Below are 24,266 nucleotides of genomic sequence, written 5' to 3'. Positions count from 1 at the left end.
AGGTGCAGAGGGAAGAGGTCATGAAACGAGGAGGCTTGTTTGGAACTAAAATACAATAGCAAAAGCAAAAAAAAGCCTTGGGAACCACCGAGGTGATATATTTTTCTTCTTAACATAACACAGATACGTGCAGTTGAAAATGTGTGGTGCTTCTTGTATAGATGTTGCTGTCATCAGCAGCACACACAGTTGGATATATTTGGAGAAACGTTTAATCTCATGGTTCTCCGGTCTTTGTCCATGCCACCAAAGGCATTCAAAACAGTCCAGATTTAGGTCCAGTCTTTGTATCTGTTGTACAAATATACAGCTTCCTTGACACATAAGAGCAAATTAAATGCATGCTCCATCAGCACTAAATTCTAAATAATGACCGTGACCTTTGTCCAACAATGTCCATAATGCTTATTTGCTAATGTCCATAAACGTTCATCAATATCCTAATGTGGTAACAATAGCCACTCGATACTTTGCTCTTACTCTGTGTCAAACACTGTGCTGTTGTTTGCAGATTTTATCTTACAGCGTCCGTTTGTGAACAGTATGTATTGTCAGTTTACGAATGAGGAAAGTGAAGGACAGTGAGGTTAAAATCCCCCAGATGGAGGGCACACTCCTAGTTGGTTAGTGATATGATTGTGATTTGCACGTGGTCCTGCCAGGCTCTGAAGCATGTATTCTAACCAGCAGACCCAACTGCTTCCCTGGACAGTGCAGGTAGATGTGACAGGTCAAAAGTATTCCAAGTAAATGTAAGATACAGAAAACCAGGGTTTAAGGACCACACTAATGACTGCTGTACCTTTTTTTTTTTTTTTAACATTTTAGCACAATGTTAAACCATAATGATAAAGAAAAGAACCTCACAAGAAGAATGATCCAGGGTTGCAAAAGTCAAGGGAAAATGTCACCATCATTATTTTTTAATAAGGGATGAGTGAAGCTGATGGGCACAGGACCTGTTGCTTTATGAATAGGAATGCCTGCCTCTGGTAAGGACCTGGATTTGCCAAGTGCACGGCTGGCCTGGAATTAGACTCCCCTGTGGCATTCAGGCCAGCTTTTACACCCAAGTAGTTTACGATCTGTGACAATTTTCAGCAAAATAGTATGCAAGCACTTAGGAACAATTTAGAGAACCAGAATCCAAGCAGAATCCGAGTAACGAATGTTCTCAGTGGGGAGGCCTGAGGGAATAGTTGTAGAGTCCTAGAAGTTTTGGAGAGCTATCAGACTTAGAAATGAGTTGTTTGATCTGAGGTAGTTGATCTTAGAATATCTGCCGCTCATCTTTAACTGGCTGCTGCTTCTCCTCCCGTCTTAGGAGAAAACGTGACCCTTCTTCATTCTCTTGATAACCCTCAGCATTTGCATCGTTCAGCTTATTTAAACGTGCTAGTCCTGGAATCTTTTTCCAGAGATCTTCCCTGTTCCATCTTCTTTCATCTTCTCTTCCCTTCCTGACGACTCTTCCTTCTGCGGATAAAAGTGCAAATGGATCTTTTCGTTCTCTGGCAGCGGTTGTCAGAGTGTGGTTCATAGACCACACATGCCAAGTCTCTTGGGGTCAAGTTCACACTGGGACACACTTCAGGTCTACGAATCAGCACCTCAGTCGGGTGTAGTTGAAGAGCTTTCCTGAAACTATCTAGGTAGGTAGGTTGACATCGAAGGTAGCACAGCCCCAAATTCCTTGTTTTTTCCCTAGCCTATTCTTTCTGCCTTTTGAAACCCACCTCCTTCAACGTGCACAATGTCAAAATCTGTGAACTCTGTCTCTGCTTTTCTCAGTGATTTTTTCCTTTGTGAGCTGTTTTCCTCTTTTATCTTTATAGATATAGGCATGGGAAGAGCTTAGAACTTGGGGTTAGAGTGGGCTTTGCTTTCCAGCTTCATGGCTTAGTGCCTGTGTGATACAGGACCACTCATTTCTCTCTGGTAGGATGTCTGTCTTGGAGGTTGGCATGGCTAGCAAGTGGCATTTTTGATTTGGAAGCCCAAAAGTAGTTGTTTTTGCTCTGAGTCTGCCTCTCCCAGTGCCCTGGTGGAGGATTTGGGAATTACACCCTTTGCCGGGTTTACGGCTGCTTGTGAGAGAGCCACAAGATGAACTGCCTGCCCCACACACCCACGGTCCTTTCCTGCAACAAATCATGGGCGGTTTGGCATGGCAAGTCCTGGAAGAGAGAAATCTCCTCTAGTGAGCCAGAAAATGCAATAGGATCTGTCTGAGATGGCTAGAGATAGGTGTGTGATCCACTTTACCCCCTGCCAGAAAAAGATTCTTTCCTTGACAGCTGCAGAGATCAAAGGTCTAAAACCATGGATACAGGGAGATGAATGGTATAATATTAATATTATGTGAATTATATAGCTTGTAACATTTAAGGTCAACATGTCTAATTTCCTCTGTCTGGGAACCCCCAGCAGCCATGCGTAGAGAGGAATTCCAATCACAGGAGTCTTCAACTCCAAGGAGACAGGTAGCCATTACCTGCCTGTGAGCAGCTGTGCCATCCAGGCTTTAATAGTCTGTGACGGATCATGTCAACAAACAGGGGAATCTGCAGGCTTGGGGAGTGGGGGACTAAATCCCTGGACTGAGGAAGACTTACTGATGAGCCAGCCTGGTAAATGGGTTTTTCAAGAATCATCCTGGAAGAGATGGACCACACCTCTTGAGTGAGAGCAATATGAGGGTCTAGTATGTCGCCTGTTACTAAGAAAGGGTCCATGTTTTGTCCTAAGCCAGGGTATGAAGTATAGTCATTCATGTTGTGCAGAAATGTCACAGGACTTGCAGCTTTGGGACTTTCAAAGGAAGGGGTGGGAAGATTCCATGAGATGTGTGGTGCTGGTGTGGTGTGTGGTCCAGGGCTTGGGTCAGAGAGCTTCAGCCCCCATGGGAGGTTGTTTCATTTGGGACAACCCTGCCAAGGATTCATTTCATTATATGCTTTCTGTGGGCCTTTCATGGTTCTTGTTTTCTTATTTTGACCATGAATACATTTACTGATTTTTAAAATCTCCACCACTGTAGCTTTTCATTGATAAAATGTTTACTATCCTTATTTTTAATTTTTCTTATTTTTTTGCGGTACGCGAGCCTCTCACTGTTGTGGCCTCTCCCGTTGCGGAGCACAGGCTCTGGACGCGCAGGCTCAGCGGCCATGGCTCACGGGCCCAGCCGCTCCGCGGCATGTGGGATCCTCCCAGACTGGGGCACAAACCCGTGTCCCCTGCATCGGCAGGCGGACTCTCAACCACTGTGCCACCAGGGAAGCCCTATCCTTACGTTTTATAGTTCTTTTTAAAATTAGCTTTTAACTATTTTCCATGACTGTTTCTTTTCTGTATGTTTTCTACTTTTATATTGTCTGTTTTTATCTGATTAAGGTGTTGCTCTATACCTTCCCTTCTTCGCCTGGGTAGACTTCTCATTGATTTACCAAAATAGCTCTCCACTATGAAGCAGAAGGCTCACAGGGTATAATCTTCTAGGTTATAAGGCTCAAACTAAGAGAACAAATTTGTTTCTTGACACCAAACATTATTCATCCTCTTAATTTCGAGCCTTATAGCTTGAAATCCATGGTCTGTGATGAAATGGAAGCCATTTCTCTGAGCCTTACTACTCTATCTTAAAAATGAAGATGATGAGCTCTACCTCAGAGCCTTGTAATGAAGATTAAATGAGATATATACATCTAGCACAGGAGCTAGAAATACGAGATGCTTAATAAATGTAATTTCATTTCTTTTTCAATTTCTGTAAAACTCCAGGGAACATTAGTAAATGTCTAGGTATAAAAAGAAGATGATGATGAGTTTGGTGTTAAGTTTGAGGTACTTTTAAGCCATTCAAGTGAAGATATCAAGTAGGCAGTTGGAGTTATGGGTATAAAGCTCAGAAAAGTCTGAGCAAAAGGTCTTCAGCTGAAGGGGTCTTCAACATACAGAGGCAAGTTGAAGATAGAAGGTTGCGTATGGAGTCTCAAGTGACAAGGAAACCTAGGGCCTCACAATTGAAGGATTGTCAACACTTAAAGTCTTTTGGGTGAGAATAAAATAGAACCCCCAGGAGTAGGAGAAAAGGGAAATGTGTTGTCGTGGAAGCCGTGTCACGCGTGTTTTTTTTAATTAATTAATTTATTTATTTTTGGCTGTGTTGGATCTTCGTTGCTGCGTGCGGGCTTTCTCTAGTTGTGGTGAGCGGGGGCTACTCTTACTTGCAGTGCGCGGGCTCATTGCTGTTGTTTCTCCTGTTGTGGAGCACGGGTTCTAGGCGTGTGGGCTTCAGTAGTTGTGGCATGCGGGCTTCAGTAGTTGTGGCTCACAGGCTCTGGAGCACAGGTTTAGTAGTTGTGGCACATGGGCTTAGGTGCTCCGTGCCATGTGGGATCTTCCCAGACCAGGACTTGAACCCGTGTCCCCTGTATTGGCAGGGGCATTCTCAACCACTGCGCCACCAGGGAAGTCCCTGCATGTTTTTAAGGAGGGGATAAGAGTGTCTTTCTGACCACCAAGGAAGATGAGAACTGAACATTGTCTATTGGCTTTAACTTCTTAGTGGTCATGGTTGACAGTTCCCAAGGGTTTTCTTGGACGAATCATGGGGTCGGAAGGCTCCACTCCCTACTCCCACAGAACTGAGATATCTTTCCTCTGACCTGGCCAAATATTCAACTTTTATACTTCTAATGTGATTTTTTCTTTATGGTTTGTAATGATAGTTGTTTGTACTTAGCCTCGTTTCCATAATAAATTATCAGTTTCCTGAAAGCAGAGGTCATGCAAAGTACCATATAAATCACACCTAGTAAGTATTTAACAGTTCAGCTTCAGAATCGTGGGTTCTCCCAGAACAAGGCATGTTTCTTTGTCTGTTCATCCGTCCATCCATCCATCCGTTCACTGAAGAGTGCTTTATTTACCAACTCCATACCACGTGCCAGGCACTATTTTAGGCTATGTGAATATAGTGGTGAACAGAAGATATTCCTTTTCTGCATGAAACTTACATTGTGGTGGAGACATGATAAAGAATAAATACATATTCCGAGTGCCTTTAATGTCTTGTTTCTCACAACAACCACATGGCATAGATATTATACTCGTTTTTTTTTTTTGATGAGAAAATGGAGGCACAGAAATATTCAGTAACTTGCCAGGGTCATCAGTTCATTAGAGGTGGATCTGGGATTCAAACTCAGGCATTTTGACTCCCAAATCCAGGCTGTTAATCACCCCACTGCACTGCAAAATGTTTGGCATAGAGTAAACTATTATTATTGTTATTAATACTAATGTTATTAATAGCAATTATTCCTCAGCATAGGGATCTTTTATCCCAATTCAGATAAGGAAACAGATCCCACCAAATTATTGGCAAAACTGAATTCAGAAGCCACATTTCCATGTTCCCAATCCAATGTTTTTCCCTCATACAGTACCTCTCCTTTAAGGGAGGGAGTCTGGAGGGGTGAAGAGGTAGAAGAAGGGTGGAAGGATGAAGGAATGGGCAAAGAGAAAGAAGGATGTGTGGAAGAGATGTAGGAAGGAATTAAACCTGTTTGATTTGGGATTTTTGACGCTAACAAACTATGTCTACTTTTTCAGGTTTTTTCCCTATATTCTCAAGAGGGAATATCCTTAAAATAAGAATATTTCCATGCAAAGTAATCACATTCCATTTCATAGACTAGCAAAAGATTTCAGGAGCTAGGAGACCCTAGCTAGTTAAAAGTAAAAGACTATATTTTGGAAAGGACATTATTACTGGCATTTCTATTGTGAAGGCATTGGTTGGAAGATACAGTAGAAGTTTTGTTTACCAACAGCCAAGTCTTTGAGGAGTGTATGTACATGTGTGTGTGTGTGTGTGTGCGCACGTGTGCACAATGTATATAGGAGTACGTACTTATTTTATAAAATCCTGGTAATGTTGAGTTTACTTTGTGTATATGTTTTGGGGGAGAGGATGCTGAAACATTTCTCGGGGATGGGAAAGTTTTTGTACTTATATGCATGGCCGCTCTAATATCAGGCACCATATTTAAGCATCACAAATATACACTAAGCAAGGGACAGATGCACAAGGAATTTAAGCAGAGTTTTCTAAATGGCAAATAATTAGAGGGGAACAGATGCCTATGGGCAGCAAAGGATGAAATGAGGTACCAGGAATTTTAAAAGGGAGATGGAAATACATATGTAGAATGTAGTTGCTCTCAAGGATGTTTAAGCCTAGAGGCTGTTCTTTCCCAAAGTTCTCTGTTTTTTGTGGGTTTTGACATTAAATTTTGTTCTCTCTTTACCTATATTCCCCAAAGAAATAGATCATGCTAATCATTCCAAAGTGGTACAGATTTTCTTTCGAACCTCAGTTTTGGGTGACTTTGTGGGTTGCATCTCTTTCTTCTCTCTCCCCAGGGCCGTGTCTTTTCACAGGACTGCCAGGATATGACATTTTTCACAGTGTCACTCCTCATTATTTATTATTTATTCCCCATCTACTTCCAAAAGGGTTTTTAGCTAGCCTACCAATGAAAGACGCCTACAAATGTGATTTTTTCCCTTCATGTGCCTTTTAGGATGGACACACCCTCCTTTGGAACAGTCCTGCTGTCCAGTGGGTTGTGTCCATCTGAGAACTCTTCTGCATAGTCCTGAGGTCGAAAAGGAAACAGATCTCCAAGCATAAAGTAGAGAAGAGCATGAGGCATTTCCCGTCTTCCTGTAGAGTGGTAGTTTAAACAGCAGGGCCACGGAGCAGAGCGCTTCAGCAACCCAGCAAAGCCGAACAGTAGCACCTCATCACTATCCTTCAGTTTGAAATTTACCTGTTGTGCTCATTGTAAAAAAAGAAATGAAATCTCTGTAATTATATTGGAAGGGGGAGGAGATCATGTTTTAGTTCCTTTGATCTTGAGCTAGAATAGGCTCTGCTTTTGGAAATTTAATTTGAAAGAATCCAACGTACACATCTGCTTTTTGCACTGCAAGTTCTATTGAGCTTGGAAATAGAAATTTATTAATGCGAACGTGTAGAGACTGTTCCTTGAGGGAAAAAAAATGCATTCGAAACCCAAGGTGATCCTTTCTGCAGAGCTATGGAAGATTTTAATAAATACGTTCTCCGTGTTTCTTCTAGAGTTCAGGGATGGGGTTCCTTGTTAACAAGGACTAAGCTTTGAAATTACAGGATGCTTTGGGGAACAGAAAGGTTCATGATTACTTCAATATTTAAAAGTTTCCGAAGGACAAATTAGGTGGATAAGAGATGAGAAGCAGACTGAATCCTCAAAAGAAAGAAAAAAAAAAAAAAAAAACCAAAAACAAGTGCGTCATCAAACCATTTTGAGAACATGTTTGAATTGATGGTAGGGTCCATGCTAAGAGACAAAGCTTTCATTTCAACGAATCCAGTCTGCCTAGCGTTCTGGAAAATTGCCTTTGCCTGTAAATGGAATGGCATGCAGAATTTAGGTAGGACACTTTCTCACCCAACTTAGCCTGCACTCTTTATTTTCGTACCATTCCATGAAACTGCACATAAATGACACGTGACTTAATCCTTAGAGTGGCCGAATTGCATGGTCTATTTTGATTAACTTTTTCTTGTTCTCAGTGTAAAATTTCCAGTAAAGCCTAAAATGTCGTGAGCGTTTTGGGACATAAATCCCTTAAGCTATTTTGTAGTCATATAGTTGTCCTTTGTAGGGTTTGAGTGCTTTCCTAAACTCCTTCTCATCTCCAAATGGGCAAAATAAATTATAAATTGCTGAGAGCATTCAATCACTGGGTGAGCAGTCGTCTCCTAAAGCTGGGGAAAGTATCCTTTTGCAGTTCTTTGAGTAAATGGAGGTGATTCCTTCTCATATTTGTGCTCTATAACAGATCTCAAAAACTTGGTTATGAATTACCCAGGCTTAAGAAGGAGTTCATGATGAAAGACTATACTGAATTAATAAAACCAGTCTTTCTTTTTCTGGTGTGATGTAAAGAGATTTTTTTTTTCCAAAGGTGGTAGGTAGGTGGGCTTCAGTGCATTTCTGTTGGTTACTTGTTACTTTCTTCCCCACTGAGTTTTTTGTTTGTGTGTGTGTGTGTGCTTCTTTTAAGGAACAGAAAGGTGAAAAGCCGCAAAGAGTTAGGCTGGGAATTAGGAATTCTGAGTTTAAAACAGGGAGCTATCCTAACGTGTTGTGTCGGAGTTGGTGTTTCAGTTGTATTGCCGGGATAGCCCGTGACCCTTGCAAATGTACAATTTCATTTGGGTTCAGTGATTCCTGGATGAGTCTGTGACATAGGACGCCAAAGGCCACAGGGGTTATTTAACACACAAAATGTTAGGACAGAGCTGGCTCCCCAGAGTCTTCTGAGTAACAAGGATTTCATCTGAACCCCTTTTCGGGGGGACCACGGAAAGTACTGCTCCGCACTTCCAGTGAATCAGTTTCTAACCTTTACATCAAAGGATGACTTTGTCCAGCTCCCCACATCTCCCTTCCTCAGAGGCGGGAGACCCCCAAACAAAATTTCTATGTCTAACGGCAGACAGTTGGGGTGCCGTAACCAAGCAGTCACCCTTAAAAATTAATGAGCTTAATGATGGTTCGGAGAAGCGATCGCGCTGGTGGTCGGGGAGGGAGGGGCCGTGGGGATGGCAGAAGGAAGAAGGCTGGACTCCTCGTAAGTGACAATGATGGGAGCCCCTGTCCTTATCTCCCCTCCCCAGTCTCCCTTCCCACTCCCTCCCCCCAGTCGCCAGCCCTTCCATCCTCCTCTCTTCACAGGAGCCACAGCAGATAGAAAGACAGGGCGATTATGAAGATGTCAGTTGGAGCGTAGGCAGGCGAGAGGGGAGCAGCGCTCCAGATGAGGTCCGGGGGGGGGCCGAGGAGGGTCACTCATGGACGACCGTGTGTGTGTGTCTGACAGACTGTGAAATGGTGCGTTGTTGCACGGCTGCGCTGCACCTGGGCCCTTCATCTGTGATTGATTGGTTTGGTCATGTGTAATGGTCCCATCTGCTCTGTGTTGTTTTTCTTTTTTTACTTATAAACACCGTTCCCAGCGGCTGAGAGAGGATGAGCTATGTTTTGTCATCTTCACTTACACTTTAGCTCAAAAAAATGGTCAAGTAGGTAAGCTCTAAAGTGTATCCAAGTAATGTAGCAGCAAAGTCTGGGTTTCCCCCTTTGCTTGGGGGTGTGTGTGTGTGTGTGTGTGTGGTGTGTGTGCGCGCGCATGTGTGTGCGCCCTCCTGCGCACGCGTGTGTGCCTGGAGTTTTCATGCTGCCTGTTAATATCCGAATAGTTCATGAACCACAGAAGACCAAAAAATTGCAGAAATGATTTGCACAAATCTGTGACTCTTACTGCAGCGGGGAGTTGTTTTTTTTTTTTTTTTTTTTTTTTTAACGGAGCCAATACTTAATTAAAACCGCTGACATCATGGTGTTATAATTAAGCGTGGCATTAATTAAGCTGGAATAACGATTTTTTTTTTATTAAGAGCTGCTTCTATTGTATAAGACCGTTATCGGCTAAAACCAAAATAATTTTAAAGCAAAAATGAATTCCCTCTAAACAAGCCCTTTTCAACTTCCCCAAAGTCCGGCCTCAGGACTGTCGTCATCAGGGCTGTGTGTGTGTGTGTGTGTGTGTGTGTGTGTGTGTGTGTCTGTGTGTGTCTGTGTGTTGGGTGGTGTTGGGATGGGGGACGAGTACAAGTGAAATTTGTTTTTTTTTCACCCAAAAATGCTGATCGGCTCCTGGCATTCTGATGGCTAATTATGCATCGGAGAGCTTCGACAGCTGCATTCATCATCATAAAATGTAATAATTAATGACATTCCAACAAAGAAAAATATGCAAATGAGGACTCATTAGCATTTTCATATTCAGCTTTGATAATGCTTTTGCTGACAAGGTTGTAATTAATGAAAATTCATGTCGCAGTCAGGAGATTGGATCGGTTTCATTCCGCTCACAATTCCCAAATGCTTGCATTATGGAAAATCGGCAGCTCTGCCAACTTTTCAGGGAAGAAAAAAACACACACACACACTAAAAGCACCAGATGCAAATTAATGGTAGGGAGTCTTTAACTCTTTAAACCACCCCCCTAAATTTCCATCATAGGAAACATGTGATGAGTTTTAGCCTAAGAACTAGATTCTTTTTTTTTTTTTTAATAACAGCCCTGAAAGTACTTTTATTTGTGACCCAAGTATGAGAATTTCTGGCAAACTTTTTTTTGTAATATTAAGGAAAAAACCCTCTACTTTTCCCCCTCTTTTCTTTTCCCTTTCAAGACTATTTAAATTTACGTAGTAAAACATGTTAGGACAGCCAAGCCCCAGCGTGTTGTGTTCTGTCCTCTAGCTGGCAAATTTACGGCACGACAGTTTATTCATCCTCATGCTTTTTGGAGACACCTCATCACGTATTTGTGCTTCGATCTTCCGGTGCCTCCCTCCGTGTGCTACCCATAAGGTCGAAAGAAAAGCAAGTATTCTGTTTGTCTATTCAGGGTGAGTTTTTTTTTTCTTTTTTGGACGATTTTTTTTTTCTGTGCTTTTTCTTTTTAATATATTCCCTTTGTGGTTTAATGTAAGAGTTTGGGAATGTGCCCATAATTCTCTCACTCAACACTTCAGGTTTAGTGTTGGGCTTCAAACGTAAGAGACCCTGTACAATCCAAATGGATACCCAGAAACCCCAGAACCAGAGATATGGACAAGCATTCAGTACAGAGAGCTATTAATTTATAAACCCTCTGTGTGTTGCTTTCGGAATGTGTGACTGGAGATTGGCAAATAACCACTTTGTGCCAACCTGGTACCATGATTTGTTAGACTAGCCTAAAGTTAAACCGAAACTTCTATCTCACTCTTGACATTAGAAAGAAAAAACCTAAACATAGTTCTGACTGGATGTAAGATTTGATCTTCAGGTTGAAAAATGATTATTACTACGTCAGATCTTTTTGCTGAGGCAGATGTTTAAAAAAAAAAAGGTTTGTATAAGGATTAAAGGAAAGGTTTGCATAAGGGGAGAATGAAAGCATATTTCTTTAAAAATTGTCAAATTAATAAGCATTGTTACTCTCAAATAATATAAAACAACTTCAGGCAGTTCCTAAGATGCAGTTTCCTGTTTATTTAAAGTTAAGTTATAATTCCCCAAGTTGCTAGCCCAGCATAAAGAAAGAATATAAATATGCCTTGTTAGGGGAAGGTAGAAACTTTGATATGCTAGGTTTTATTTTTTAGAGTATCTCAGTGAAATAGAGAGTATCATGAGCTATTTAATGAGAATTTTAAAGTGAATCTTTTTTTCCTATTATGCAATTAAGAATGACTAGATTTTTATTACTTATTAATCTTTTAGAGATCTGAGAAACAGAATTTTATTTCAATTTCTTGCTTTTTCCAACTTTCGTCTTGTCACAGTTTGTATATGAATGTGTGAGTGTACACACATGTTGTGTAAATGTGTGTGTGTCAGTATCTGGAGATTACGGTGAGTGAGTCTGTCCCCTTTCCTTTAAAATCTATTGTGTTAAAATAGCAGGCAGAAGAAGGTTTTTTTTCTTTTAGTTTACTTGTTTTTGATGTGGGCAAACTGCCCATCCAGATGGTAGAAATTCACCTGTAAACAATCTGAAACGATAGGTTAATTCTGACATTTTATATAACTTTTTTATTTTCTTTTCGTACAGTACAAGTGAGTACAGAGTAACTACTCAAGATGATGTTTCCTCACCACCAACCCCCTTTTTCTTTTAAAGCGTTTCCTGCTGTGATTGGTTCTCCCCCTGCCCCAAATCAGTATTTTGGGCTCAATTAAAATCTGTGGCTTTAGGCACTTTGCTGTTCTTGTCAAAACCACATCTGATGAAATCTTTGACTGCTTTTAATATGTGTAAATGAGGAATTGATGGGAGAAGTAAAGGAACAAGTGTCGATCAGCAGGTTAGTGGTGGAGAAGCAGATCATTTTAATTGTGGAAGCTCAACGATCCTCTGGCTTTGATAAATTCACTGTTAGTTTTCTCCTCCCACCAAATTCACAACTCCTACCTTTCTCAGTAATGCCCAGCCTGGTGGTAGCAACCGGAATCCTGAAATTTGGTTTTGTTTTCAGTGTGGTTAGCCTCTGGTGGCTTCTGTGCCTGAGCAAACTGGAGATGCTTTGAAATGATTTGTTGACCTGTTATCAAGGAATCCCGTTATTTCTCAAAGCAGGTTTTGGGGGTGTTTACACAGTAGAGCATGAAAGGGAAAGGGAGTATTGGAGATTGTTTTCAGTCATAGTAATTGTAATCATACTGTATTTACAAGTTCCTTTTGAATGCTATCCTCTTGTTTTTATTTCTAGAAAAATCCTTTGTTTGAATACATTATTTCCTGAGTTGTTTACATAATAAAGATGGCTCTAGGGGCATCTTCCCTGGTTTATTCCCTTGGGAGAACATTTTTGAAAGTGATCCACTAAGATTATACCTGTTCAGATTTGGGACCCTAGTCGTGGTACTGTTGGCTGCTTTTTCTGTTTCCTGTTTTGCAGATGTTAATTCCTTTGGGTAATTTTTTTTAAGTGATGAGATTTTCACTGTCCAGCAGCAAGCCACGTTTCCTGGAGTTACTGAACTCTGAAATAGGAAACCTGTGGGGGATCAGTTTTACCCTCCCCAGAAGCTGTTGCTTAAATCAGGGAGAATTACTGCCCTATGACTGAGAATTTTAAAGGAGTTGTTTCACTAAAATATCCACAAGCTTTCTTTCAGGTATTGCAACAAAATTCACATGTGTTTGTGGCCCATGAAGCCAGGATTCCTGGCAGGATTCTCATCCAGTTGCTTCTCCTGTTTCCCTTGCAAACTTTCCCATTGGTTGGGGTCTGTGGAGAGATTTCAGTGGCTGGCTGGTGGAAATGTTTAGGAGAACATTTGCGTATCGAAACAGCCTAGATATTTGCAAAAAAAAAAAAAAAAATGTTTATCTGAGAAAAAAAGAATCCACTTAGGATTAGGAAGTCACTGCTTTAAACATTTTAAAAGCATTTGTGATTTCCCGGAGTATATTATGCACGAGTAAGGCCTAACCTGACATTCAGGGGTCATGCCCGCATCCATATTTTTAAAAAGCTTATAAGATAATGAACATTTTGCTTAATGATTAAGATCTGTACCTATATGTGGTATAAAAATTCCCCCCAAATTAAAGGACACAGATATATCCAAAAATTGTTTATGATTTAGTGAACCTATGAAACAAAAGATGCAGGGAAACTGCCTCCTTCTTTTCCTCCTTTATGTATTTTTCCCCCATAAAACCCAATTGTGTTGCTGTGTTGTGACATTCGGTTCTACTGGAGTCCATGAGCTTTCTCTTTTTATTTATTTAACATCTTTATTGGAGTATAATTGCTTTACAATGGTGTGTTAGTTTCTGCTTTATAACAGAGTGAATCAGCCATACATATACATATATCCCCATATCTCCTCCCCCTTGCGTCTCCCTCCCACCCTCCCTATCCCACCCTCTAGGTGGTCACAAAGCACGAGCTGATCTCCCTGTGCTGTGTGTAAGCTTTCTCTTAATGGTGATGATTTAAATATCAGATCTTCCTCTTTTTTTCTTGGTAAAGAGCTTAATGTGGACATACTGGTGTTCAGATTATTAAAGTTTTAACTGCATTACACTGATAGGTTGGAAACAGCAAATATAAAACTCAGGGCAGGCCAATTTTGTTAACAGTGTAGGGGCTGAACGTTGACAATTACTGTACTTAAAAATCCCTCGGATCAGGTGTTATTTTGCCGTCTGGACATTTTAATTAGTAATAAAAATGTGGATCTGGATACACAGAAATAGGATCTACAGTACACAACGGCCCGATGCACTCTGTTGGTGTTGAGGTGTGCCTGGCTACATTTTGTGTGTGTATGTGCTCGTGTGTAAGTGTAATTGTGTGTTGAGTATGTGTTCATTCCTCCTAGTAAAGCCAAGCATAGGATTCTATCACAATACCAAAAAACGTGGCTACTTTTCTTGAATAAGAAGTGAAAATGTGTAAAAAGTGTACTTATATTCCTAAGTAATACTTGCCTATATCTTTTTAATGGTCATGCTTCCTCGTGTAATATATGGTATGGCATGTCAGTACAGTGCTGACATTAGAGCTAGGCTTGGGCAAAAGATGTGGCTCCTCCATTTCATAGCTGTGTGCCCTAAGACAAATAAATTAACCTCTCTGAGTCTCCCTTTTTTCTTACATATAGAATGAAAGTAATGATAATAATAATGATACCTATCTAACAGAATTATGATGAAGCTTATAAGAGCATGTATGTGAAAGCACTTGGTAAAATACAAAGAGCTGTAACAGTTGATTTTTAATACAAGTTGCCAGTCATAACCCACATAAGCATCTTCGTAATTCAATAAATTGTCTCATATTAAAAAATAAGGAGACACAAATATAAGAGTACAGTAACAAATAGTAACTTTAGGACCACCAGAAAATATGTTCATAATTTTAAACATAAAGCAAAGTGATCCATTTTTATAAAGTATCTGTATATGCTCTTTGAAATAATGTTATTCTTAATTAAGGCAGACGCGGGTACATTTGAGGGAAATAGTGACCCTCTGGAGAAATGGAGACTGAAAATAGTTTAGGGAAATGAGTCTTAGTGTCTTCTCGTTCGGAAAGATGCATACGTGTTTCTCTTAATCATTATGAATTTCTTGTTTGTAAACCAGTGTGAATACTTAAACGATAGTCATTATTGTTTAGAAAAACCTACCATTACAATTTATACACACACAAACACAAACACACTCACACACGCATCATATTATATGTAAATTTGCTCAAGAAGGCATTCTCCCCAGGAAGTGAGGGTGTTGATAAAATTGATGTTGGACACTGGACCAGATGAGTTTGGATACTTCTGTAGAAAGCTTTTTCTGTTTTTATTACAAGTTCAGTTCTCTTCCTGAGAATTCTTCGGAAAGGATTTGTTTTCTTTACTGAGACGAATGGTGTCATGGAATACTGTGGTCTAATGATGCTATTTTGGTCATTTCATTAATTTCATCTTCTTCTCCCTTAAAGTAATAAATGCATACCTTGATTATAATACAAATTATATTTACATTACATTGTTTCTAAGAACAAATATTTATTTTTATAGACAACCTGGTTTTAATCAGTGTCTTAGAAAGCTTCTAAGACTTGTCTCTGGAACATGGTATTAGCAGAAGTAGGCAGTTTTTTTTTTTTTTTTTTTGGTGAGGTGTTAGGGGGAGCTAAATTCAACCAAGGCAGTCTTCAGTTAATTCATTAATCTGGTAAATATTAAGTAAACTACAGAAGAAACAGAAACGTGCCAGTTGTAACTATACAGCTTTTCAGGTCTTTTGGACTTGAAAATGGAAACTGGTTTCATTTAACGTTCTATCAGTTTAATGTAAATGTCTCATTCTAATGACCAGTTTCATTGACATCTATTCTAATCTAGTGAACAGAGAGGCTCTACATATAATTTGTCTGGAAATTTTTGAAATGAGCTACAGGTCCTCCTCTTTGAAGCTTCCTTTGATAAAAATGGCCTTGTGTGCCTTAACCTTCCAGAGTTCAGCATTGACAGTCAGGAGGTGAGAGAGAAATTGTGGGACTCCTTTAAAAATTATCCCAGAGAAGGGATTCAGCTACACATCGGGGGGACAACATTTAAAATTTATTAAAAAAGTAATTCAAAGGAAAGTCTGTAGCCAAACTCCTTAATTGTGATGCATTTGCTGAGTTCCCCTCTTCCATCGTCGGGCCTGCTCCGATGCCATATGGCCTACCATGGAACATTTAACTTGTCAGATATAATGGATTGTCCTGGAAGCAGATTTTTGCTTTGAGCATTCGGCTCCTTTCTTGCATTTCACTCTCAGCTCCAGGCTGCAGGATGAAGGATTGTGGTGGAAACGCAAAGAAGAGACACACAGTTGATTCCCCTTAAGAGAGTGACCTATATGCCACAAAATTTTACCCACGTAAAGAGGCATTATCCCCATCACTGGCCTTAGCAGGCTGCACGTCAGAATCATTTAAATTTGCCTGGACTTCACAAATTGTGTAAACATTTCAGAACTGAGTGCTTTGGAATAATAAACCATCATCATTTTCACTTATGCAAAAAGGGTGTAGCCACATTGGCCAAAAGATAAGTGTTATTTATCATGACCTACATGTAACCTATACCACCTGGTTGGTAGATGCTGTAAAATTAAGTTCAACTCTCAAATCTACCGAGAATGCTTAAAAAAAAAATCACCTGATGACGATGTTACATGGCTTCATTGTTTTTGTTTAGTGAGTGAGGTGGGGTTGAAATGATCATTTAGGTGGATAGACAAGTAGCAGTTAATTATCCTACTAAGCTTTCCATCTTGAAACCTTCTGTTTATTCTAATGCACTTGAAATGAGAGATTGGACATCCTGTGGATTATTTAACTTTTATCTGTAAATGTAAAAAATACAGTATCTGAGGTTGGTTTTAATTTGTTGCTTTCATGAGGTAATTCATATTTTCTTTTCAATTTGTGATATTGTTTCTGAAATCAAAAACTCGGAAAGGGCTAGGAGGAGTTTGTGACTTTTGCATCTATAGGATAACTTCCTTTAAAAGAATAAGCAGCACCCTTTCTACACGTACATGTACATACATAGCTGCGAGATACTCTTCTGGCAAAATCTACTGTAACCCCAAAGCTAATATTATAATACAAAGACCCAGAATAGACAACTTACAAATAATCAATCAAGCACAAACCAGTGGGAAAATAAGTAACGTATGTATCTCAATTTAACCATAAAACGGTACATATTCGATTGCTCTAGGGTTACAAAAATTAATAGATTTGTATATGACACATGGAATTACTCTAAAAGAAACTGTCTATTGGCAAAGGGTAATTTAATACACTTCCCAAAACATGTGTGTTTATGTATTAGAAATTTAACATTTAATTTACTTCTACAAATTCATGTTTTCTAGATAATTGTTCATATAGATCTATAAAAACTACAGTGGCCTTGAAAACTGATATAACCTCACTTCTATACAAAGAAGAGTTACTTCTTTTTAATGAACAACTTTCCGTGAAGCAGTTAAGAAATCTCTGTTAAAGTCAGTATTGAATCATAAAGTGTACTACTGTATATTTCTTACTAATCCTAAACTGAGCACATTTGTTTTATTGATGCCCCGATAGGATGATTTTTTTCCCCCCTCTCTGTATTCAAATTTTGGTCAGGGTTAGTCCTAAATGAATTTGGGTGGTGCCTGGCCAGAGCCAGCTCTTGTTGGGGCTTGTGTGCCCTCTGCTGGCTCACATTGAAATGACTGGTATGTGGGGTTCTTCATTTCTTTTACTTTTCAAGGTTGGTTTTTTTTTGTTTTTTGTTTTGTTTTGTTTTGATATTTTTACACAATCAGATATTTGCAGTGATTATAAAGTTGTAGGTTAATACTGAGTATGGAAGTTAATTTGTTTTTTATTAGGAAATGAAGGGGTTTTGTTTGGGGTTTTTTGGGGGGAGTTTGCTTTTGCTAAATAGACTCAATAGCTCAAATAGCATGTAAAGTATATGCCACTCTTTTTAAAAAATAAATTTATTTATTTATTTATGGCTGCGTTGGGTCTTTGTTGCTGTGTGCAGGCTTTCTCTAGTTGCGGTGAGCGGGGACTACTCTTCGTTGCGGTGCACAGACTCCTCATTGAGGTGATTTCTCTTGTTGCGGAGCACGGGCTCTAGGTGCACAGGCTTTACGGGCTCTAGAGCTCAGGTTCAGTAGTTGTGGCGCACGGGCTTAGTTGCTCCGCGGCATGTGAGATCTTTCCAGACCAGGGTTCAAATCTGTGTCCCCTGCCTTGGCAGGCGGATTCTTAACCACTGTGCCACCAGGGAAGCCTGTATATGCCACTCTTGAGTTATTAAGTGGTTGCTTTCAGGTGACCGTTAATCGTATTCCCGTTGCTTTTGTAGATCCTCCTGGCCTGATTATACTCAAGAAGAATTCTTGTTTACTGAGTTGGAAATGGACTTGAAAAGGATAAATCATTGAAATTTTGAAACGTGACTCCTTGTATGTAGTAGCTAATGCCTCATAGAGAACTCCCTTATAGGCTTGACTGTTTTCACTTGCTTTGTGAAGGAAAATGAGCCTGTATTTACACCCTAATGTTCTGTAAAGGCATTTTTGGTTTCCTTGCAGACCAAATTAAGCTATTCTTCCTGGCAGACGTTGAGAATCAGAGTTTGAGTGGAACCTTTTTTTGTTTTGTTTGGCTGCTTTGGTTGTTTTTTATAGAGTGTAAGATGTTAACGGAGCAAATCCCTGATGGTTTCAGGTCGCAGGACTAAGTTATACAAGGGCGGTTACAGAGGGAACATCTTGCCTCCCCGCCATTGCTTGGGTGGAGAGTATCCTTGGGTCTTGGTAGTGAAGACCAGGGCTCTGTATAATGAATATGCCTTTAAAATAGCAGCAATTTTTGTTGACAAGTTTCCATCAAATTCTTTATAAAATTAATTATGTATAAGTGATTTCTGCATCTCTCCGAAATGACTTGATCGAATCCAGGTGATTACTCTGTGGTGGTTCGTTTAGATCTTTACAATTCTTTTTTTTTTTTTTTTTTCCGCAAATTTCTCTAATTTGTAAGCAGATTCCATCAAAAAACTCCCAAATCATCTCCCAAACGTATGGAATGATCAAAGAACTTAGAGCTAGAGTGCTAGAGAAACTTAGATGAAATGTCATCTAAGTTTTTTCCAGTTTTCCATCTTTCCAATCTGAGGTACCAGTTACCTTAAAATTTGTTTTGGTTAAATCATGTAAGTGTTAGTTTTTATTTACTTTGTTTTGTTTAACATTGTCAAATAACTGCAAACTGCATTCTAACAAATATCCATTTCCCGCTAAATCTGTTCTAACGGTATCTGGCGTGGAATCTCAAATCTACGTCTTTCCTCTTGTCTCCTATTACCACACTGAGGTTGTGTTAGGTGCTCTCTCATTATTCCCATTATACCCCTGACTATGTACATTACTGGCTTTGCTCCCTAACATTTCACCCATCTAAACTCTTAACTCTTGGGAGTAACGTTCGTCGTTGACGTACCATCAGCCAACACGTGGTAGGTACACAGAGCTACCCTACAAATATTTATTTCTGTATCTCATGGTTTTTGGACCTCTTTCAAAGCTGTTCAGAGGATCATTTTTGCAAGCTTCAGAGCTGAAAATTGCTGTCTGTAAACATCTATTCCACGTGATAGATTTTATTTTCTTGCACATTTTTGATAGGATGCGGTCACTGTTCTGACTACTCCCCTTCTCTCTCCTTCCTCCCTTCTGCCTTCTCCCTCATCATCCTTTCCTCTGCCTCTCCCCTTCCTTCCTATGGCCCCCGCCTTCCTCCCTTGATTTAGTCATGCTTGTATATTCAGTAATTGGAAGGTTTTTCTTAAACATCACAGTGTGGAACTTAGTGGTTTATGTAATTCTGTCTGTGAACCATCACCTTCCTTTAACAGGGGAATTGGACTCTGAGTAGTTTGGTCCTGTTTCCTTCCTAGCTTGATTGTCATGGGGCCATTCTTTTAAAGTTGATGTTGAAGGGCAGCCTCAGTGGTTAGCATTCTTCCTACTCTTTGTCTGCTCTGTGAATGCCCTGAGTTGTATTTTGAATTGTGGGCTGTTTCACCCCCAACTTCTCAGTACTGTATACTTAGGGAATATAAAACCTATATAGTCTAAGACTAGAGAAATGATTATCTAATATATTACAGATACATCTGTAGATGACATTTAGATTATCTTCTGTCTCGGGTTAGAAATGTTACTTATATACTTATGTGTATATATAATACTTATTGTATCATACGTATGTGTAACCTGTATTAAAAATTTTCATGAGACCTCCACCTCCTTTATTTTTGTGCATTCTTGAGTATCATATCAAATGCATGTAATTTCTTTAAGAGATGATAGTGGTTATATTCTAATTGTTAGTCGTGAGCTGAGCTTGAAAACCGAGGCCATCTCTTACATGCCCTGGTGCTAAAATATGTAATTTTCCTACGTAGACACTTTATAACAAACATAATACTAAACCTTTTCCTCAGTTTTCTGTTCTGATATGCCGAATTCAGAGTTTGGTCATTATTATTTTTTACATTTAATATTAGTAAGACTCTGTTAGAACATCAGTTTAATGGGTAGCACATAATTTATTGCTAAAAGCAATTTGCACAGTGAAACGTAGCTGCTGATTTTCTTAAAATTTGCTGATTAATTCCAAATAATCGAGCCAGGCAACAAAGTCTTACTCATATGATATCGTCTGTGCTGCATCTGGCCAGAAATGTCATCGATCTCCTCCAGAGGGATCAAAGGGCCGGATTCTCTCCCCCAGCATGGACTTGTAATGCCTTCAGTAGAGCGTGGATGTGGGGAATATATGGGTGGAAGGGCCCTTTTAGGTTAACAAACCAAGTCTGGCTCACTAGAGCTTGATCCTGGAGTCTAAAGGCGACCTCTGTCTTAGGGTAGAAAGGGAGAAGAGATACTTTCAGAGCAGTGGCCAGTGGGGCTGATAGAAGGAATGTCGTTTCACCTCCAGGACACTTAGGTCTTGGAATTCTGTTGTTTATTAGGGCCATCTACTTGGTAATGTGAGCTGAATTTCTTTAACACAACCAATCTTCATGAGCAGAGATGAACAAATGTAGAGGAAGAGGTTTCTCTAACCCAGGAAGAGGTTTCTCTAACCCACAAAATGTAACTGTCTGAAAGGGTCTTGGAGATCAACACTTGTTTACTTTTTAAAAATCCAATTAAATAGGTTGGATTAGATAGTCATTGATTTTTTTTTTTTTTTTTTTTTTTTTTTTTGGTTATCTACCAGCTTACCAGGTTTATATGAGAGTTTCACCTAAAGTAACCTTGAAGGCTGAACCTGTTCACTTAAATTGGTTACTCTTGTCTGTGGCTTGTTAGACTAACCAGTGGAGTTTTATTTTAAAAAAACAGAGATTCTGGACCACATTCCACTGAATGTAAGTCCCCTGGGGTAGAGAACCCAGGAATCTGTTTTAAGAAAAGTCTTACTGATGATTCTCATGATGGGCAGGGTTTTTGGGCCATGGAATTGAATTTCAGGAGATTGCTTTTCTCCACACCCATCCTGCATCTTCCTTTCCTCTTAAGAGTACAACAAAAATATTTTATTTCTGTTTGCTTTTGATGCCTTTCGTGTGTATCGCAAGATTGACCTTTTTCAGTTTTACATGAAAAACTATTACGTATTTCAAATAAAAAATAAGATTTCAAATGCATATGTTGTTTCTTCAGAGGCCCTCACAAAGTCTTTCATTGCCTTGGTTATACCCAGTCACCATAGGCACAAACTGTAATAAAAATATAAAATAGGGCAGGCAGAGCCATTAAGATCTTATTCACATAAAACCAGTGGTAAGTTACGCATTAGAAGTAAGTTGACTGATTTCGGGGTTAGCCTTAGTCCCTCAGGCCCCTAGGGGACCCTTGTACAAATTGCTGATTCAGAAAATCATTACTCTGGTGGCTCAAGTGGCACTTTAGTGGCCTTAAAGAGTTATTTGACACACCTCCCCAAAGAGCTAAGTTATCCCCATGATTATGTTGATTAATTGCACACTCTGTGGAATTAGTGTTATTTTCAGTGAAAGATTTTCCTGCACTGGGAAAAGAAAGCATAAAACTCACGGGTTCTCATTTGATAATGTGTGCACTTCTCCTAAGAGTGACACCGAGGAAGAGGATGATTCTGGCTTTTGTTGGTCTAGGGTAGGTGAAATAATCTATAAGGCAGTACTTTCATTTTGCATTGAGGTGGTGACTTTTGGTGTCCCAGAGGGTGGTCACTCAAAATGTTTACCAGTTCTAATATTTTCATCCATCAAAGGACTCGAGAATGCCTCTTTGACTTACTACGAATTGAGGAGAGGGCTATGCTACATAGTGAGAAAAAGACAGGTGGAATCATCTTTGTTACCACAATAGAAACCAGTAATACATCTGGAATACTCCAAGAAGAGGCGGCGTATTGTGAAAACAGGCTTTGGTACAGGAGTTGGTAATTTATGTTCTAGCTTCGTCTCTTAATATCTGTACAACCTCTCTTATTTGTTATAAGTGGGTTACCCTTTCTGAATTTTAGTGACCTCTTCTATAAAAATAGGGGTTGAAATGCCCATCTAAGGAATTCTTAGGATGTTGTTATCTTAAATAATGTAAGTTAAATTACTTTGCACACTATATAGTGCTTTGCAAATGTGAGGGCTTTAAGGAGAATTGAATATTGATTCTAACCATGTTCAGAATCGCCCCAAATACAGAGTTTGGGTGGTGCCTCGAGATACTCTTAAGTATATCTGGAATTTTGGTACACTCGCTGCTTTGAAGGCAATGCAGTGTCTGGATGAGATGGGGTGAATCGATGACAGAAAGCAGCCCAAACTCATAATTTTCTGAGGTCAGAGCTCTAGATCATTACTGAGTGTTCTACTTTGATGATTTAAGAACATCAGTGAAAGTGAGCACTGATGCTAGTCTTTCCTGGGAAAATGGCTTGGCCCCTATTTCCCATCATCCTTTGCTGCAAACTATGTACCTGATCACTTTTCCCCAAAATTTTCTTTCTGTTCTCAATTTAGGAAGAGGGGGATGAAGAGAATTTTCTAGGCTGTGGAATGACTGTTTTATCTGCTGGAATTGAGTCGTAGCTCTTTTAGCATGACATTTATTAAATTTGGATTTTTAAAATGCCTCCTGGTATAGTAAGATTCTGCAGGAGAGAACCAGTGGTCTTCTCTGAATTTTAGAAATCAGGAGAATAACGTCAGCTTCTGATTTCTTGTAAAGCCAGACTCCCACCTCCAAGCTAGAATCAGGGAAAATTAAAGTTGACGGCCAGTCAGAACCACAAAGGTGTATCTGCATGGAAACATCACAACAAGACAAAGATGTTTTTAGGTCAATTAAAATAAAATTCAAATGTTAAACTTATTTATTTGATAGAATATTACCAACATATATTAACCCAGTGCATGCTTTGAAATGTTAAGTTTTTTAAAGTAGTAGTTTCTCAGATTCCTCTGAACTTGTGTTAATAGGCAAAAAGATGGGGCAGGTATGTGTATTCAAATAAATTTGGGAAAGATTATATTAAATGAAATTAAATGTCTCCACTGCAGGACTTCTCAGAGGCTTTAACATGCTAGGATACAGTGTATATTTCTGCCTGTCAGGGAGGGATATAGACAGCTTGTAACATTTCCTGGGCCTTTTGATTTGCCTCCCTTTTGTTTTTTGGAACCTGTTGTCGGGCTACTATTCCACAGAAGACACTTGTGAGCGATGTTGTGTTGTCCTATAATTTTATATATATATATATATATATGTATATATAATATATAGTTTTTTTTTTTTGCGGTACGCGGGCCTCTCACTGCTGCGGCCTCTCCCGTTGCGGAGCACAGGCTCCGGATGCGCAGGCTCAGTGGCCGTGGCTCACGGGCCCAGCCGCTCTGCGGCATGTGGGATCTTCCCAGACCGGGGCACAAACCCGTGTCCCCTGCATCGGCAGGCGGACTCTCAACCACTGCGCCACCAGGGAAGCCCCTATAATTATATTTTTTACTTTCCCTCTTCTCTGTGCATTGATATGAAGTCACGTTCTTCACATATGGAATGTGTAGAGATGCAGTTTGCTGCCATGTTTTTGTCAATTAGTTGTTTCCAGTTAACTTAGAGATGGTTGCAGTTTATTGTGTGACATCACAGGTTCTGGTGTACATCATTTGCACAGCTTTAAAGTACCTAGAGACCTTTTAGGAATAAAACACCATGTAAATGTAAATTATCACCACCTCTAAGACACTTTCATTAATTTCATATCAAATTCATGAGTGTTTTGAGCTCTGGGATTTGAGTCTTCAGTATTGGGCTTCTCGCTTATTTGTAGATATTTTTTTTCAGAGTTTAAATTCCAGCAGCACAGAATAGCGCTAAGAGGCCAGCCATGGGAATCAAACTGGCAGGATTTGAATCCTGGCTCTAACGCTTACTGCCTTTGTGACCTTGGGCAGTTTTCTGTATCTCAGTTTTCTCATCTGTAAAGTGGTGTTTATATTACGTTACC

The 24,266-nt window shown here is 39.7% G+C and overlaps 1 protein-coding gene across 16 annotated transcripts in view; it reads left to right on the top strand.

Moving 5' to 3' along the window:
• Nucleotides 1-24,266, top strand: part of TCF4 (transcription factor 4) — a 360,920-nt gene that overhangs the window by 151,545 nt on the left and 185,109 nt on the right. The window contains exon 1 of one of the 16 annotated variants that reach the window (XM_019937098.3): nucleotides 10,468-10,541. The exons of the other annotated variants lie outside the window; for them this stretch is intronic. The gene's annotated coding sequence lies outside the window, so the exon portion shown is untranslated. Of the gene's footprint in view, nucleotides 1-10,467; nucleotides 10,542-24,266 lie in introns of those variants that run through there. 16 annotated transcript variants of the gene reach the window in all.

Source organism: Tursiops truncatus, chromosome 13, assembly GCF_011762595.2.
Source record: "Tursiops truncatus isolate mTurTru1 chromosome 13, mTurTru1.mat.Y, whole genome shotgun sequence".
In the NCBI taxonomy this organism is placed as follows: Eukaryota; Metazoa; Chordata; class Mammalia; order Artiodactyla; family Delphinidae; genus Tursiops; species Tursiops truncatus.
The sequence above is the reverse complement of the archived record's forward strand: the minus strand, read 5'-3'. Positions and strand labels throughout refer to the sequence as shown.